Source organism: Lathyrus oleraceus, chromosome 2, assembly GCF_024323335.1.
Source record: "Lathyrus oleraceus cultivar Zhongwan6 chromosome 2, CAAS_Psat_ZW6_1.0, whole genome shotgun sequence".
Classification (NCBI taxonomy): domain Eukaryota; kingdom Viridiplantae; phylum Streptophyta; class Magnoliopsida; order Fabales; family Fabaceae; genus Lathyrus; species Lathyrus oleraceus.
Window position 1 is genome coordinate 426,083,213 of NC_066580.1, and position 17,428 is coordinate 426,100,640.

Below are 17,428 nucleotides of genomic sequence, written 5' to 3' on the forward strand. Positions count from 1 at the left end.
TTCACACTCGTTGTGTAATGTAGTGAGAATAGAGCAATAGAGAAGAGAAATATGCTAATGAGAGGTGTGGTTTGTTGAGGTTATGTTGGTCATTTATATAGAGGTGATGGTGGTTGGAAATTGATTGATAGATAAATCTCATTTACGGTTTTTAATGCCTTGGTCAAAGAGTTTTTGAAAATGGTTGAATGGCTTTAAGGCATTGTCAAGCATGCAAGGGACAACACCATAAAGTGATTTAATGGGTCAAAATACACAGCCTGCGCGTGCAAGCTTGTGTAGTGGCTGGCGCCACTTTTGATGTTGGTGGCGGGCACCACTATGGGCTCTGTGGCGGGCGCCACAGCCCTCACATGGGCGCCACATGTGGTGTGGTCTTTCCCATGTGTGTGCCTTTATGTGTGCTTTGACCATAATTTTCAATGGAATTTTAGTTTACCAACAAAATATATAGTATATAGGAACAATAAACATGATATAGTGAAATGAAATTTAATTGCAAAATTGACGAATAGAAGAATGGAGTAGACGGGAAAAGATGAAATAATTTGTCTACTGGAATATAAATAAATGAAGTAATTAAATAAATCCCAATGTGTAAAAGCAAATAACAATAAAATTCAAAACAAGAAAATAAAATAAAAGTCAGTAAATAGGTAATACTCCAATAAATTAGCCATTACGGCGACTGCTGGTAGGAGGAGCGAATGAGTAGAAGTGCTGGTAAATGTGATCCAGGTTCTCTGTCACTACATCCATAAAGCTGTGGAATTCCACGCGCAGGGTGCTCAACTCGCCTCTCAGATTGGCGACGTCTGTCTGAACAGCTTCGATGGCAGTAGCATGATCGGTGAGAGGTGCAACAGGTATAACTGGGGCATGTGATTCAGCGTCAAAGAGATAATTGTCATAGTGATCGTAGATTTGGGGTGTCAGTTGTTCCTATCATGTACACTCGTCCGAGGGCATGGCAGGGTAAACAGGTGTACTACTTGGCTGTTAATTAGGAATTCAAACACATCCGGGCCTAGGTTCCTAATGATACCGGTGTTGACACAAAATCGGATGTTCATATGTCGTATAACCTTGATGAGTGGGTAGTGCAGTCCCATGGCATTTGCTATCATGGTCAGTAAGCCTCCCACTAAGATTGGTCCACGGTCTTCCTGTGCTATACGGTACAAATTAGCTATCATGAATGTAGCGACGTTAATAGGTCAGGCCTGTGATGCACAGTAAATTGTATAGAGTTCATCTTTGGACACAAAGGTTCTGTTCTTTTCCTTTCCAAATAGGGTGTGAGCTAGGATCTTATGAAAGTAACGAATGGTAGGGTTATGGATGTTCTCTGATTGCATAAGGTCTGGCTCGGGATGGTCGTTTTCTGTGATGCTACCCCAAAAGAGGTCTAATTGATGGTCTACTAGCCTGTCTTCCTGGGTAACGGTAAAGGTATCAGGGCCATTAGGGCATCCTAGGAGTTCAGCCATTTCTCTGTGGGTGTAGCGGTAGTCATTATCAAACAACCTGAAGGTGATTAGGCCTTTGTTAAATCCCATACCATGGTTTGGCAGGTACACGAGGGAGCTTAGAAATTCTAAAGTCAACCTACTGTAGGAACTAAAATTTTTTTTTGATAGCAAAGGTGTCCCAGCCTAGTTGGTTAATTAGGAGTGTAACACTATCTCTTATACCTAATTTGGTCATGGTGCGTCTATCTGGGTACAAGGTTAGTGTCATTTCTCTTTGAGCTAGAGCCTCAAAACGTCTCCTTTGAGCTCTGCCTCTGAAGACTATATCCATGTAATCTACTTGTTGCATTGTGATAGTCAGTAGCTAGATAAAATCAAGTAGATAATAACATTAAGTTAGTAATGGTCAATAATACAGAAAGGTACCAATTAACTTTATGAGAAATAAGAAAGAAAAAAGAAATGAAAATTAAGCAGTAGTAATAATTATAAATTTGGGTAATGAAATTAAATAGTTAATGACAGAGTGTGGGTTGTCTCCCACCAAGCGCTTTGTTTATTGTCGTAAGCTCGACAATAGGTGCTATTCTTTTGAATGAGCGTGGAGCTCTGCAAGCTTTAGATTTGCAATGAAATCATTGTTATCAATGTTGTGGTAATATTTCAAACGTTGGTCGTTTACTATGAATGGTTCGCTCGTTTTTCCTTTTATCTCTATTGCTCCATTCAGAAAGATATTGGTAATTTCGAAGGGACCGGACCACTTAGAACGAAGTTTTCTGGGAAAGAGTCTGAGGCGGGAGTTAAACAGGAGTACTTCGTCGCCTTCCTTAAACTCTTTCCTTAATATGCGATTGTCGTGCCATTTTTTTGTTCTTTCTTTATAGATTCGGACATTCTCATACGCATCTAGCCTAAGTTCCTCTAGTTCATGGATATCTTATATTCTTTTTTCGCCTGCGACAGTGTAATTGAGATTAAGGGTCTTAATGGCTCAATATGCTTTATGTTCTAATTCTACCGGCAGATGACATGATTTTCCATAAACTAGCTTGAAAGGTGTGGTTCCTATTGGGGTCTTATAAGCTGTCATATATGCCCACAGGGCTTCTGGTAATTTTGAGGACCAATCTTTCCTAGAGATGGCAACCGTCTTTTCTAAGATTTTTTTAATTTCTCAGTTCGAGACTTCTACTTACCCACTCGTCTGTGGGTGATAGGGTGTTGCTATGAGGTGCTGGACTCCATATTTTAGTAATAGCTTTTCAAAAATCTTTGAAATAAAATGGGAGCCACCATCACTGATGACAAGTCTCGGCACTCCGAATCTAGGGAAGATTATTCGCTTAAAGAGTCTAATTACCACTCGTGTGTCGTTCGTTGGAGAGGCTATGACCTCAATCCATTTTGATACGTAATCGACCGCAACAAGGATATACTTGTTACCAAAAGAGGATGGAAAAGGTCCCATAAAATCGATTCCCCAAACATCGAAGACTTCTACTTCCAAAATTCCTTTAAGCGACATTTCTTCGCATCTAGATATGTTTCCAGTGTGTTGACACCGGTCGCAATTTGTGATCGTGGTGTGGATATCTTTCCATAGAGTGGGCCAAAAGAGGCCGGCTTGCAAGATCTTAGCGCAAGTCTTTGAGGTGCTTGCATGTCCTCCATAGGGAGCAGAATGACAGTGGGAGATTACGTTTTCTACCTCATCCTCGGGGACACATCGATGGAAAATGCCGTCGGCGCATCTCTTGAAAAGTAGAGGCTCATCCCAATAGTAGTGTTTAAGATCGTGGAAGAATTTTTTCTTTTGTTGGTAGGTCAAGTCTTGAGGAAGCACCCTAGCTGCTAAGTAGTTGACGAAGTCAGCGTACCATGGTAGTTTGGTTTGGGTGTGAATTGCTTCCACTGCCTCATTTGTTTTGGTATCCTTATGGGTTAACGCATCTTTAGTTGTATTGCTTTCCAGTTGGGCTATGAGTCTTTCGTACGGAAAATCATCGTTTATAGGCACTCGTTAGGTTCAATACCTTCCATTCTGGACAAGTGATCGGCCACGACGTTTTTAGTGCCCCTTTTATCCTTGATTTCTAGGTCAAACTCTTGTAATAGTAAGATCCACCTTATGAGTCTTGGTTTGGCGTCTTTTTTGTTTAACAGGTACCTAATTGCAGCATGATCGGTATAGATAATTATCTTTGCTCCTACTAGGTAGGAACAAAATTTATTCAGAGCGAACACTACGGCTAAAAGTTCCTTTTCTATGGTGGCATAGTTCATCTGTGCAGGGTCTAGGGTTCTAGTTGCATAGTATATTGCATGAAGTTTCTTATCCCTTTTTTGTCCTAAGACTGCGCCTACAACATAGTCACTAGCGTCACACATGATTTCAAAAGGTAATCTCCAATCGGGCGGTTGCATGATAGGTGCGGTAATAAGAGCTGTTTTTAGTTGTTCAAACGCCGCTAGGCATTTGTCATCAAAGATGAATTCAGCGTCTTTCATCAATAAGCCAGTCAGTGGTTTTGTGATTTTTGAGAAATCTTTAATGAATCGCCGGTAGAAACCGGCGTGTCCTAAGAAGCTTCGTATTTCTCTTACGATTTTCAGAGGCTGGAGGTTTTCTTTAACTTCTATTTTAGCCTTGTCGACTTCAATCCCCTTGTCGGATACTATGTGTCCAAGCACGATTCCTTGTCGGACCATGAAATGACATTTTTCCCAATTTAGCACGAGGTTCACTTTTACGCATCTTTTTAGTACCATTTCAAGTTCGATAAGTAGCCTTCAAAGCTCTGTCCGTATACAGAGAAATCATCCATGAAGACTTCCATGATGTCATCTATGAAATCAACTAAAATTGACATCATGCATCTTTGGAATGTTGCGGGAGCGTTACACAGTCCGAATGGCATTCGTCGGTAGGTGAATGTACCATAGGGGCATGTGAAGGTCGTTTTCTCTTGGTCGTCGGGATGAATAGGAATTTGGAAAAATCTCGAATAATCATCTAAGTAGTAGAAGTGAGAATGCTTAGCCAATCGTTCAAGCATTTGATCGATAAACGATAAAGAAAAATGATCATTCCAAGTGGCTTTGTTTAATTTTTTATAATCAATACACATTCTACTTCCAGTAACCACTCTTTGTGCTATAGATTCTCCTTTTTCATTTTTCATATCGGGTAGATAATACCTGCTTCTAACAACTTTTGTACTTCTTTCTTTACTACATCACTCAGAATGAGATTTATCCTTCTTTGATGTTCTCTAGAGGTCTTACTATCTTCCTCTAGCATTATGCGATGCATGCATATGAAAGGGCTTATTCGTTTTAGATATGAGATATTGTAGCCTAAAGCAGTTGGGTATTTTCTCAAAACGTGTAGAAGCTTTTCGGTCTCTATCTGCTCTAAGTCTGCATTTACTATTACAGGTCGCTCGAGTTCAGTGTTTAGGAATTCGTACCTTAGATTTTTGGGTAACGTCTTAAGTTCTAGGGCTGGTTTCTTTGGGCAAGGCATATGATCGGGCGTTAGTGTTAGGCATTCGCTTAGGCTCTCATCTTGGTATTCCTTACTTAAATTTTCATCTTCAAAAGTAGGGGGCCTTGGAATTTTCAGTATTTCGGAGTATGATGTTTGTTCATTCTCCATCTCTCTTATGCATTCGTCGATGAAATCTAGTAGACAACAGGTATCGTCTATAGCCGGTGCCTTTAGGAATTGCTTCAAAATGAACTTGACTTTTTCCTCACCAACTTCGAAGGTTAGCTTGCCTTTCTTAACATCTATAATAGCTCCGGCTGTAGCTAGGAATGGTATTCCTAATATGATAGGGATGTTGGAATCCTCTTTTATATCCATGATTATAAAATCAGTAGGAATATAGAATTGACTTATGCGCACCGGAATGTTTTCTAGCATACCTACGGGAAATTTAACAGAACGATCTGCAAGTTGTACGTACATTCTCATAGGTCTTAGTTCTTCATTTTTAGCCTTTCGCATACGGACAAGGGCATTAAACTAATATTGGCTCATAAGTCGCATAATTCTTTGTCGATGACAAACTTTCCGATTACATAGGGTATGGAGAAACTACCTAGATCTTTCAGCTTAGGAGGCATATTGTTTTGTATTATGGTGCTACACTCAGCAGTAAGTGTAACAGTTTCGTTATCCTCTATCTTCTTCTTGTTAGATAAGATTTCTTTGACAAACTTAGCATATGAGGGCATTTGAGTGATGGCTTCTGTAAAGGGTATTGTGATATTCAATTGTTTTAGAAGCTCTACGAATTTTTTAAATTGTCCTACACTTTTAGATTTAACAAGTCTTTGATGATAAGGGATAAGGGGTTTATACGGTGGTGGAGGCACGTAAGGTTCTTCTTTCTCTACGACCTCTTTGTTTTTATCTTCCTCTTGTTAGTCTTCCTTCTCAGTTACCTTACCCGGGTCTTGATGCATGGATGGGTTTTTAGTTCTAGGGTCGGTCAATCCGTCTAATTCTGTCCCACTTCGTAGTATAATAGCATTTGCATGACCTTCCGGGTTTGGTTGCGGCTGTCCAGGAAATGTGACTGCAGGAGCAGCAGTAGGTGCTTGTTGTTGAGCCACTTGCGAGATTTTTGTTTCCATCATTTTTTTATGGGTGGCTAATGCGTCTACCTTGTTTGCTAACTGCTTGATTTGCTCACTAGTGTGTATGTTTTGATTTAGGAAATCCTTATTTGTTTGGGCTTGGGCAGCTATAAAGTTTTCCGTCATTATTTTTAAGTTCGATTTCCTAGGAGCATTTTGAGTATTTGTGGCAGCTTTATGATATCCTGGTGGTATAGCAGGTGCTTGGTTAGGTGCATACAATGCATTATTGTTTTTGTACGAAAAGTTAGGATGGTTCTTCCAACCTGGGTTATAGGTGTTTGAGTAAGGGTTTCCTTGAGCATAGTTCACCTGGTCTGTGGAGGTTCCTATAAAGAGTTGACATTCTGGGGCAGTATGCCCTTGAACTCCACATATCTCGCAGTTTGGTGCTACGGCAGCCACGGTGGCTACTGGTGTTATGGTTAAGTTGTCTGTCTTTTGGGTCAGGGCATCTACCTTGGCGTTGACATGGTCAAGACTGCTTAATTCGCACATGCCGCCCTTCGTTTGAGGTTTCTCTACAGAGGTTCTTTCTCTTCCCCATTGGTAATGATTCTGGGCCATACTTTCGATGAGTTGATAGGCCTTATTGTATGGTTTATCCATCAGTGCGCCACCTGTAGCGACGTCTATTGTCAATCTTGTATTGTACAAGAGACCGTTGTAAAAGGTGTGAATGATCAACCATTCTTCTAGACCGTGATGTGGACAAAGCCTCATCATGTCTTTGTATCTCTCCCAAGCTTCAAAAAGTGATTCATTATCCTTTTGTTTAAACTCGTTTATTTGGGCAATTAACATAATCGTCTTACTAGGTGGGAAATATCGGGCTAAGAAGACTTTCTTCAACTCATTCCATGTAGTGACAGAGTTGGATGGTAGAGACTGGAGTCAAGCTCTAGCTCTATCTCTTAATGAAAATGGGAAAAGACGTAGTCTTATAGCTTCTGGGCTGACACCATTCGTTTTCACTGTGTCTGCGTATTGTTGTTATGTGGTTCATCCTGCGAAGGGATTGCATAGTACTTAAGAGGACGGTTTTGCACACCTTTGGCATCTTTGGTTGAATAACTGATTCAGAAGTAGGGATGTTAAGGTCAGGAAGATTTAGCTTGATACGATGTCCCTATATTAAGTCTTGTATCCGGCGTTCTAATCTAAGATAACGCTCGGGTTCGACAAATTGTAGCTTAAATTTCTCGCCTTGAGAGCGAGTACTTGGCATACACTCGATAAATGTAGAAAGGGAAAAATAATTGTTTGCCTTAGTCTATACTGGGCAACATTGGAGTTACGATATCAACTAAACTAGTCCCCGACAACGACGCGAGAAACTTGATCGCGACTTAGTAAGTCTATGTGAATCGTGACTGCAAGTGCACAGTCCTATCGTGTAGTTTTAAAGATTATCGAACCCACAAGGACTAATAATCAAACGTATCGTGGTCTAATGTTGCTATGTAAATCTAAGGTTGATGATCATTCTAAGGTTGGAGGGATGAAGAGAAATAACTATAACGTAAATAGAATATTAATAAAGATACGAGATATATGGGATATCGGTATGTAACGCATCAAACTTCGGGAATTCGATAGATAGTTGGCGTAATCTTATTGGTCAAAATATTCTTCAGTAGAAATTATTTATAGAAAGGACTTAGTCTCACACTCTCGTTTTTATTGACTCCGACCATACTCCTAAACCAGAATGCTTGGCTCTCGCGGTCTCATTTTGAATTTAAAAGTAATTTTTGAATATAAATAAAGTCTAATTAATCCTAAAGAGCTCTCGCTGTGTTTAGGATTAATGCCTAGTTTCAACTATCTGGTTAAAATCTCAAAGTCTCGTTCTTGTTGATCGTAACCTTAGTTTGTTTTGTACTATCGTACGAAAAACAACTTGATTAAAATAAGAAACTAAAACCGGAAAAATAAGTTTTATAAAAACTAACACCAATTATTTATGAATCCCGTCGTTTCGACGGTCTTTACATATCGATACCTAAGGGTTTAGCCGGACATGGATCCGGTAACAGACATGGTATTTGGGAAATCAAACATGCAATAAGGCATAAATAAATAAAACAACAATCAAAATAAAACCTGGATTATGAATTGAGAACTGGAACTGAATCTTGCTTCTTCGATTAAAATAATGTCGGCAGGCTTTGGCAATGAGTAACTGTTACAATTGAATTCAAATGCATAAATAATAAATCGCAATAGTCCTCGATGTGGAGAACTATTACTTTTACAAAGTAAGAAAACTGCCTAGAAAACTAAAGGAAAATAATAATTCTGACTAAAAAATAATCGTAGCTTGAAAACTGGAAGAAGAGAGAGATCCGAGCGAGTCTGTGAGAGAGCCTTTATATATTTTCCACAATTCCTAATTTGTAGCGAAGGTGGGTGGATTCGTGGCTATAAACTTGGAGAAAAGGTGGGAAGACTACGTTGTGGAGGTTGCCACAACCCTTGTCTTTGAATGAGAGGCGAGCGCCACCAAAATAGGATTGAGCGCCACCTCTTCATGCCTGGTGGCGAGCACCACCTCCTCCTTGGGTCCATGTGGCGGGCGCCACACACCCTAGATAATGGGCGCCACAAGCCCATTTACTTTGGTGGCCCATTATCTCTATAAAACTCCATTTTCTTCTCTTTTTCTTTCCTTTTTTCTATTTTCCATTTTGCTTGCTGTAAACCTTTTAATCGATAAATACCTGCAATAAACATAAAATAATGCGTAATAATAAGTGTTAATCAAGTAAAAAGCAATGCATATGGAGCCAAAAATACGATACGTTTTCGCGTTATCAATAATATATCTCTTTTACTCCTGTGATGAAGTTTCTCCTGCGAGCGCCACCAAAATAGGATTGAGCACCACCTCCTCTTTGAGTATTTCATCTTTATTCTGATCTATTCTCATCCCCTGTAGATTTTTCTTATTCCCCAACCGAGACTTTCCATTGATTTATTTTCATGGAAATCCCCTCACGTCTCCCAGCAGTTTTTAAGTCGTAGCATGGCCTACGCACAACTTTTATCCTCCAGAGTCTCTGTTTCCCCAGTGAGTTTTCCTTATGGAATTCATTATGCTCCTATGGATTTTCAGTCTCTTCCGGATTCTTTTCCTTTGTGGTAACATATTCCCCACAAAGATTATTTTAACATCCATATCATCTGCATCATGAGGTCTCTTAGGGACCAAAATTTGTTTCTAGATGTTGTTATTTAAGTCCGTTTTGCTGAGTTGATACGAAGATTTTAACCTTCCCATCCTCATCTAGAATGTTCTTAAATAGGGGAAGCTGTAAGACCCTAATTTTGACCCTAAGAACCCTCATGCTATCTCATCATTTGCATTGCCTTTGGGATCACACCTTGGCATCCTCCTTACCCCTCATTCATTGGGTATGCATTGGGAGAGATCACCAAGCACATTTTCATTGTATCATACTTTGTTTTTCTTTGTTCACTAACCAAAATACCAAAAATATGTCCATGTATAACTTTGTTTCTTCTGTAGGTAGTTGATAACGCGAAAATACATCGTATATTTGCCTTGATTTACACTAAAAAATTGTAACACTTTCATTTATATTCCGATTATTCCGCAAGTGTTCGAGTTATTTTTGCAGGTATTTCAATCCCCATGCTTAAATGAGCAAAGTATAGGAAAGGAAGGAAAAGAAGAAGAAACAGAAGAGAAAGCAGCAGAAAAACAGAAAAATAGAGAATACGGACTTTGTGAATGTGACGACCGTCACAAAGCATGTCACGACCGTCACGCCCAGCATGTCACAACCGTCCCAGGCCCATCACGAAAATGTCATGCGGTCAAAATCAGCGCTTTGAAACAGTCAACATAAGTGATCCAACAGGCCCTAAATTCTCGTTCCTCAGCCACTTTCCCGTGGATTCCTCACTCAACCAAGTCATCCTTGTTTCTCTCAACTGCCATGACCTAATGGGGGATATAAAAGGATGGAAGTTGGAAACCTACGGGGACGCTGAATTTTTCTCTCTGAAGCCAACTTTGAAGACCTTTTTCTCTCTGCATTTTTCCACAACAATTCTATTTTGTCTTTTATTTTTCTTCAGCAACATTAGTTTTCTTTTACTGTTCAGAGCTTTGATTTTCCCTTTTTCCTTTCCGCTTTTCATTTAGCCAAAGTAGTAGTTTCCTACACTAGGGAACTACTACAATTTATTTAATTTAGTTTAAGCTATTATTTCGAAGAGGCAGAATCCTACCGACCTGTGGAGGACTGCTCAAGTACTTCAAGATTCAGCGTATTCTATTAATCCAATTTCCAGGTTTTTATTCAATTGTTATCGCTTTATTATTATTTTAATCATGTTTGTTTTATTGTTGATCTGTTTATGTTCGTTTGTGTTTGCGTTGTTTAACATGTCCGACTAAACTACCGGTATTGGTATGTAACAATTTAATTAGACGGGATTTAATAATAATCGGTGTAAAACTTCTTTCCTCAAACAATCTTTTTGGCTGTGGTTTTTAATTTAAATTTGATTAACTTTGTCACAAGAGTGAGAAGCTATTTAATACGATTTTTCCACGAGTGGGAAATTAACTAAGGTAAGAACCGACAATCGCGAGAGCGTGAGGGTCGAACTAGATAGTAAAAACTAGGAATTGATTTTAAAAACAGCGAGAGCACTTTGAAAGCAATTATAACTTATTTATTTTCAAAAAGTATTTTTAACTTCAAATGGGACAGCGAGAGCGTACATTCTGACTTAAAGGTATAGTCCGAATCAACAATCACGAGAGTGTGAGATAAAGCCTTTTAAATAAGTATTTTCTACTGAAAGATATTTGGTACTTAAATTATACACCGGTGACTTATCGAATCCCCGGAGATTAATGCGTTGCATACTGATATCCTTCTATTAATATTTTCTTAAAACTTAATTTCCCTTAGATTTAATTTTCTTCAACTAAACTACTAAAAATCATTCCCTTAGCTAAACATAGTAACGTCGGTAGCATTAGTTTGACCATGGTCCTTGTGGGTTCGATATCTTTTAAAACTAAAATGACTGGACTGTGCACTTGCAGTCAAGTACCTGATAGACTATATTCTATATACAGTCACGATACGTATCAAAGTTTTTGGCGCCGTTGCCGGGGACCTGATTTAGTCAAATAGTGCGATTATTTCGTTGAACAGTATAGACTAAGGTAAAAACTAATCTCTTTTCCCTTACTTCCCCCGATTGTATGCCAAGTACTCGCTCACAAGGCGATAACTTAGCATCACCAATCGCTGAATTAAAGCATTTCTTATATTTAAGACGCCGAATACTAGAGTGCCAAAGAAGGTACAATATTCCCGATATCTTCTTTCCTACTGTTGAACCAGTTGAAAAACCAACCATGGCTACAGTAGATCCACATAATCGTCCTCTTAAGTTCTACGCTACCCCATCCCAACAAGAACCTCACAGCAGCATTGCCTCCCCTGCTATCAATGAAAACGATTTCGAGCTGAAACCCTCATTATTATTAGCCGTCCAACAACATCAATTTGCTGGAAATCCTACGGACGACCCTAATGAACATTTAACCAAGTTAGTGCAGTACGCAGACACTGTAAAGGCGGATGGTGTATCTCAAGATGCGATAAGACTACGCCTCTTTCCTTTATCTCTAAGAGAAAGAGCTTGGGATTGGTTGCAATCCTTGCCATCCAACTCAGTTACTACATGGGAAGAACTGAAGAACATTTTCTTATCCCGATATTTTCCGCCAAGCAAAACTGCTATGCTGAGAGCTCAAATCAACGAATTTCGACAAAAAGATGTAGAATCTCTCTACGACGCGTGGGAGAGATACAAAGACATGATGAGAATATGTCCACATCACGGTCTCGAAGACTGGGTGATCATTCACACATTTTACAGTGGGCTTCTGTATAACACAAGACTGACAGTAGACGCTGCCGTGGGCGGTGCACTTATGGACAAGCCACACAACGAAGCCTATCAACTCATTGAAAACATGGCCGAAAACCATTGCCAATGGGGAGGTGAAAGAACTCCAGTAGAAAAGTCCCAAACAAAAAGTGGAATGTACAAAATCAGTAGCCTTGACCACGTCCATGCAAAGGTAGATGCCCTTGTTCAAAAGTTAGACAACTTGACCATACCACCCGCAGCCACCGTGGCTGCCGTGACTCCAAACTGTGAGTTATGTGGAACCCCTGGACACACTGCACCAGAATGTCAGATATTAGCAGGAGTCCCCACTGATCAAGTAAATTATGCACAAGGAAATCCTTATTCGAATACCTACAACCCAGGTTGGAAAAATCATCCTAACTTTTCGTATAAGAATAACAACGCCCTGTATGCACCTGGTCAAGCACCCGCTGTTCCGCCTGGATATCAAAAGCTAGCTAATAATGCTCATAACATGCCTAGGAAGTCCAACCTTGAACTAATGATGGAAAGCTTCATAGCTACCTAAGCTCAGACAAACAAAGACTTCTTGAACCAAAACATACATACTAGCACGCAATTTAAACAATTAGCGAGCAAAGTAGACGCCTTAGCCACCCACAAGAAAATGCTTGAAACACAGATTTCACAAGTGGCTCAACAACAAGCATCTACTGTCGCTCCCGCTGGCACATTTCCTGGACAGCCGCAACCTAGTCCAAAAGGACATGCAAATGCCATTACACTGAGGAGTGGAAAAGAACTAGACGGACCCGTAGATCCAAGACTCCAAAATCCTGCCATGTACCAAAAACCAGACAAAACCACAACTGCGGAGGTAAGTAAACCAAAGGAGAAGGAAGATAATACCCGAGAGGCCGAAGAGAAAGAAAAACCTTATGTGCCTCCACCACCTTATAAACCACCCATTCCGTATCCTCAAAGACTCGCAAATTCTAAAACTACAGGGCAATTTAGGAAATTTATTGAACTTCTGAAGCAACTAAACATTACAATTCCCTTTACAGAAGCCATCACACAAATGCCCTCATATGCCAAATTTCTTAAGGAGATCCTATCCAATAAGAAAAAGATTGAGGATAATGAAACATTTACACTTACTGCTGAGTGTAGCGCAATAATCCAAAATAACATGCCTCCCAAACTTAAAGACCCAGGCAGTTTCTCCATACCTTGTGTTATTGAAAAATTCGGCATAGACAAAGCTCTATGTGACCTAGGAGCCAGCATTAGTGTAATTCCCTTAACCATCTGTAAAAGGCTCAACATGGGAGAACTAAGACCAACCAAGATGTTTGTTCAACTAGCTGACCGCTCAATCAAATACCCTGTTGGTATACTAGAGAATGTCCCAGTACGTGTAGGACAATTCTACATTCCTACAGACTTCATAATCATGGACATCAAAGAAGATGCCAATACACCTATTATATTAGGAAGGCCATTCTTAGCCACCACCGGAGCCATAATAGACGTGAAAAGAGGTAAGCTAACGTTCGAAGTTGGAGAAGAAAAGGTTCAATTCATCTTGACACAATTCTTACAAGCGCCAGCTATAGACAATACCTGTTATCTACTTGATGTCATAGACGAGTGCGTAAGAGAGATCGAGATGTAAGAAACCACATATTCCGATATAATGAAAATCCAAATCCCTCCAATCTTTGAAGATGATAATTGGCGTGAACCATACCAAAATGACAGTCTAAGTGAATGCTTAACACTTACACCCAACCACATGCCATGCCCAAAGAAACCAGACTTGGAATTAAAAATACTACCAAAGAACCTAAGATACAAATTCCTAGACACTGAACTCAAAAGACCAGTAATAGTCAACGCTGACTTGGGACAGATGGAAACTGAAAAGTTACTAGATGTCTTAAGAAAATATCCAACTGCGTTAGGCTACAACATCGCCGACCTAGAAGGAATAAGTCCTTCTATATGTATGCATCGCATTATGCTAGAGGAAGATTGTAAAACCTCGAGAGAACACCAGAGAAGGATCAACCCAATCTTAAGTACTGTAGTCAAGGATGAAGTAAAGAAGTTACTAGATGCTGGAATCATATACCCGATCTCCGATAGTCAATGGGTTAGCCCCGTTCATGTAGTACCCAAGAAAGGGGGTGTTACAGTTGTTAAGAATGAGAAGGGCAAATCTATAGCACAAAGAGTTGTGACCGGAAGTAGAATGTGCATCGATTATAGAAAACTAAACAAAGCCACTCGGAAGGATCATTTTCCTCTGCCTTTCATTGATCAAATTCTTGAACGATTGGCTAAGTATTCCCACTTCTGCTATCTAGACGATTATTTAGGATTCTTTCAAATTCCAATCCATCCTGACGACCAAGAGAAAACAATCTTCACATGCCCTTATGGTACATTCGCTTACCGACGAATGCCATTTGGATTATGCAACGCTCCCGTAACATTCCAAAGATGCATGATGTCAATCTTCGCTGACTTTATAGACGATATTATGGAAGTCTTTATGGACGACTTTTCTATTTGTGGGAAAAGCTTTGAAGGATGTCTATCAAACCTTGAAATGGTACTTGAAAGATGCGTAAAGGTGAGTCTCGTCTTGAACTGGGAGAAATGCCATTTCATGGTCCAACAAGGAATCGTGTTGGGACACGTAGTATCTGATAAAGGAATTGAAGTAGACAAAGCTAAGATCGAAATCATAGAGAATATTCAACCTCCGAAAACTGTACGAGAAATACGAAGCTTTTTAGGACACGCCAGTTTCTACCGACGTTTTATCAAAGATTTCTCAAAAATTACCAAACCACTTACGGGTTTATTAATGAAAGACGTTGACTTTATCTTTGATGAGAAATGTTTAACAGCGTTTGAGCAATTAAAAACATCTTTAATCACCGCACCTATCATGCAACCACCTGACTAGAGATTACCTTTCAAAATCATGTGTGATGCGAGTGATTATGCCGTAGGCGCAGTACTAGGACAAAGAAAGGATAAAAAACTTCATGCTATCTACTATGCAAGTAGAACATTAGCTCCAGCCCAAATGAACTACGCCACCACTGAAAAGGAACTTCTAGCCGTTGTGTTCGCTTTAGACAAATTCCGTTCCTACTTAGTAGGAGCGAAAATCATTATCTATACTGACCATGCCGCTATTAGATATCTGCTAAGTAAGAAGGATGCCAAACCAATACTCTTAAGATGGATCCTACTCTTACAAGAATTTGACTTAGAGATAAAAGATAAGAAGGGTACTGAAAACATAGTAGCAGACCACTTATCACGAATCGAAGGGAATAAACCTGAATAAATTCCAATCAATGATGATTTCCCTTATGAATGACTTATAGCCCAAATGGAAAGCGATATGTCTAAACTAACAATAAATGATGCCGAAATAGAAGAATCCGTGGAAGAAATTCATGCGAATGCAACTCTGCCATGGTATGTTGATTTTGTCAACTACCTAGCTGTTGGAGTACTTCCACCGGACCTATCATACCAACAAAAGAAGAAATTCTTTCATGATCTAAAACAATACTACTAGGATGAACCTCTGCTTTTCAAAAGAGGTACCGACGGTATTTTCCGTCGATGTGTTCCTGAGGATGAAATAGACGATATAATCTCTCATTGCCATTCCGCCCCCTATGGTGGGCACGCAAGCACATCAAAAACTTGTGCTAAGATCCTACAATCGGGCCTCTTTTGGCCTACTCTATGGAAAGATGTCCATAATACGGTTATAAATTGCGACCGGTGCCAACGCACTGGTAACGTTTCAAGACGCGATGAAATGCCACAAATAGGCATCTTAAAAGTGGAAGTCTTTGATGTGTGGGGGATTGACTTCATGGGACCATTACCATCTTCTTTTGGTATTAAGTACATACTCGTAGCTGTCGATTACGTTTCAAAATGGATTGAGGCCATAGCTTCTCCAACAAATGACACACGAGTAGTGATTAAGTTGTTCAAGAACATAATCTTTCCTGGATTCGGTATGCCAAAACTAGTCGTTAGTGACGGTGGCTCCCATTTCATATCGAATATCTTTGGAAAACTTCTTCTGAAGTATGGAGTCCGACACCGTGTAAAAACACCTTATCATCCACAAACCAGTGGGCAAGTCGAGGTTTCGAATAGAGAAATCAAACAAATTCTAGAAAAGACTGTTGGAATATCTAGAAAAGACTGGTCATCTAAACTAAACGAAGCTCTGTGGGCCTATAGGACAGCTTACAAAACCCCAATAGGGACCACACCCTTTAAATTATTCCACGGTAAATCATGTCATCTCCCTGTGGAATTAGAACACAAAGCTGATTGGGAAATTAAGGCCCTAAATATAAATTATACTTCCGCAGGCGAGAAGCGAATTTTGGACATTCACGAATTGGAAGAACTTCGACTAGACACCTATGAGAATGCAAGGATGTACAAAGAACGAACCAAAAAATGGCACGATAAACGTATATATAGGAAAGAGTTTAATGTCGGCGACATAGTACTGCTATTTAATTCGAGACTTAAGCTTTTTCCGGGAAAACTTAAATCTAGGTGGTCAGGCCCTTTCGAAATCACAAAAGTCTTTAAAAGCGGTGCGATAGAAATCAAAGGTCAAAATAGTGAACCATTTATGGTAAACGGGCAACGATTAAAACATTATCATAATATTGACAACAGAGACTATTCAAATAGTCTAAGACTTATAGAGCTGCCCGCTCAACCCCAAAACTAGTACATCGCAGCGTTACTGTCGAACTTACGACATTAAACAAAGTTCTTAGTGGAAGACAACCCGCCTTTTCTTTGATTTGTTATCTTTGTTTTTAAGTATTTCCCTTCTTTGACTTTCATCATGCAACTTTTATTGCTATTATCGTTATTATGTTACATTTAACTTTAATCTTTTAATTTAATTTAAATAACATTGTTATTTCTTTTTGCTTTTACAATAAATTTAATTTTCCAGTCATTTTATTTTTATTGCTGTTAATTCCATACTGCTTTTATACTGCTTCCATACTGTGTTAATTCTATCATTACTACTGAGTTACTGCTATTACAATTCATATACTTTTTGGCCTGTTTTCCAAAAAATTATAAACGTTGCATGTGACGACCGTCACATATAGTGTGACGCCCGTCACAGAGGCGTGACGCCCGTCACGGATACACCACACTCGTCACACATTATGTAGATGACCGTTACACACAGATGACCGTTACGCAACCGTTATGTGTGACGACCGTAACCCCCCTGTGACGATCGTCACGGATCCAGAGGGCGCGCCTATAAAAATAGGCGCACT

General features: G+C 39.6%; 1 non-coding gene and 1 pseudogene across 1 annotated transcript; one reads left to right on the plus strand and one right to left on the minus strand.

The window, feature by feature from the left end:
• The first annotated feature begins 6,820 nt into the window (after positions 1–6,820).
• LOC127124682 (uncharacterized) lies at positions 6,821–6,917 on the plus strand (annotated as a pseudogene).
• Positions 6,918–11,916: 4,999 nt separating this feature from the next.
• LOC127124001 (small nucleolar RNA R71) lies at positions 11,917–12,023 on the minus strand. Its single transcript, XR_007803646.1, has one exon. It is a non-coding gene; the product is annotated as a small nucleolar RNA R71 (small nucleolar RNA).
• Positions 12,024–17,428: the final 5,405 nt, after the last annotated feature.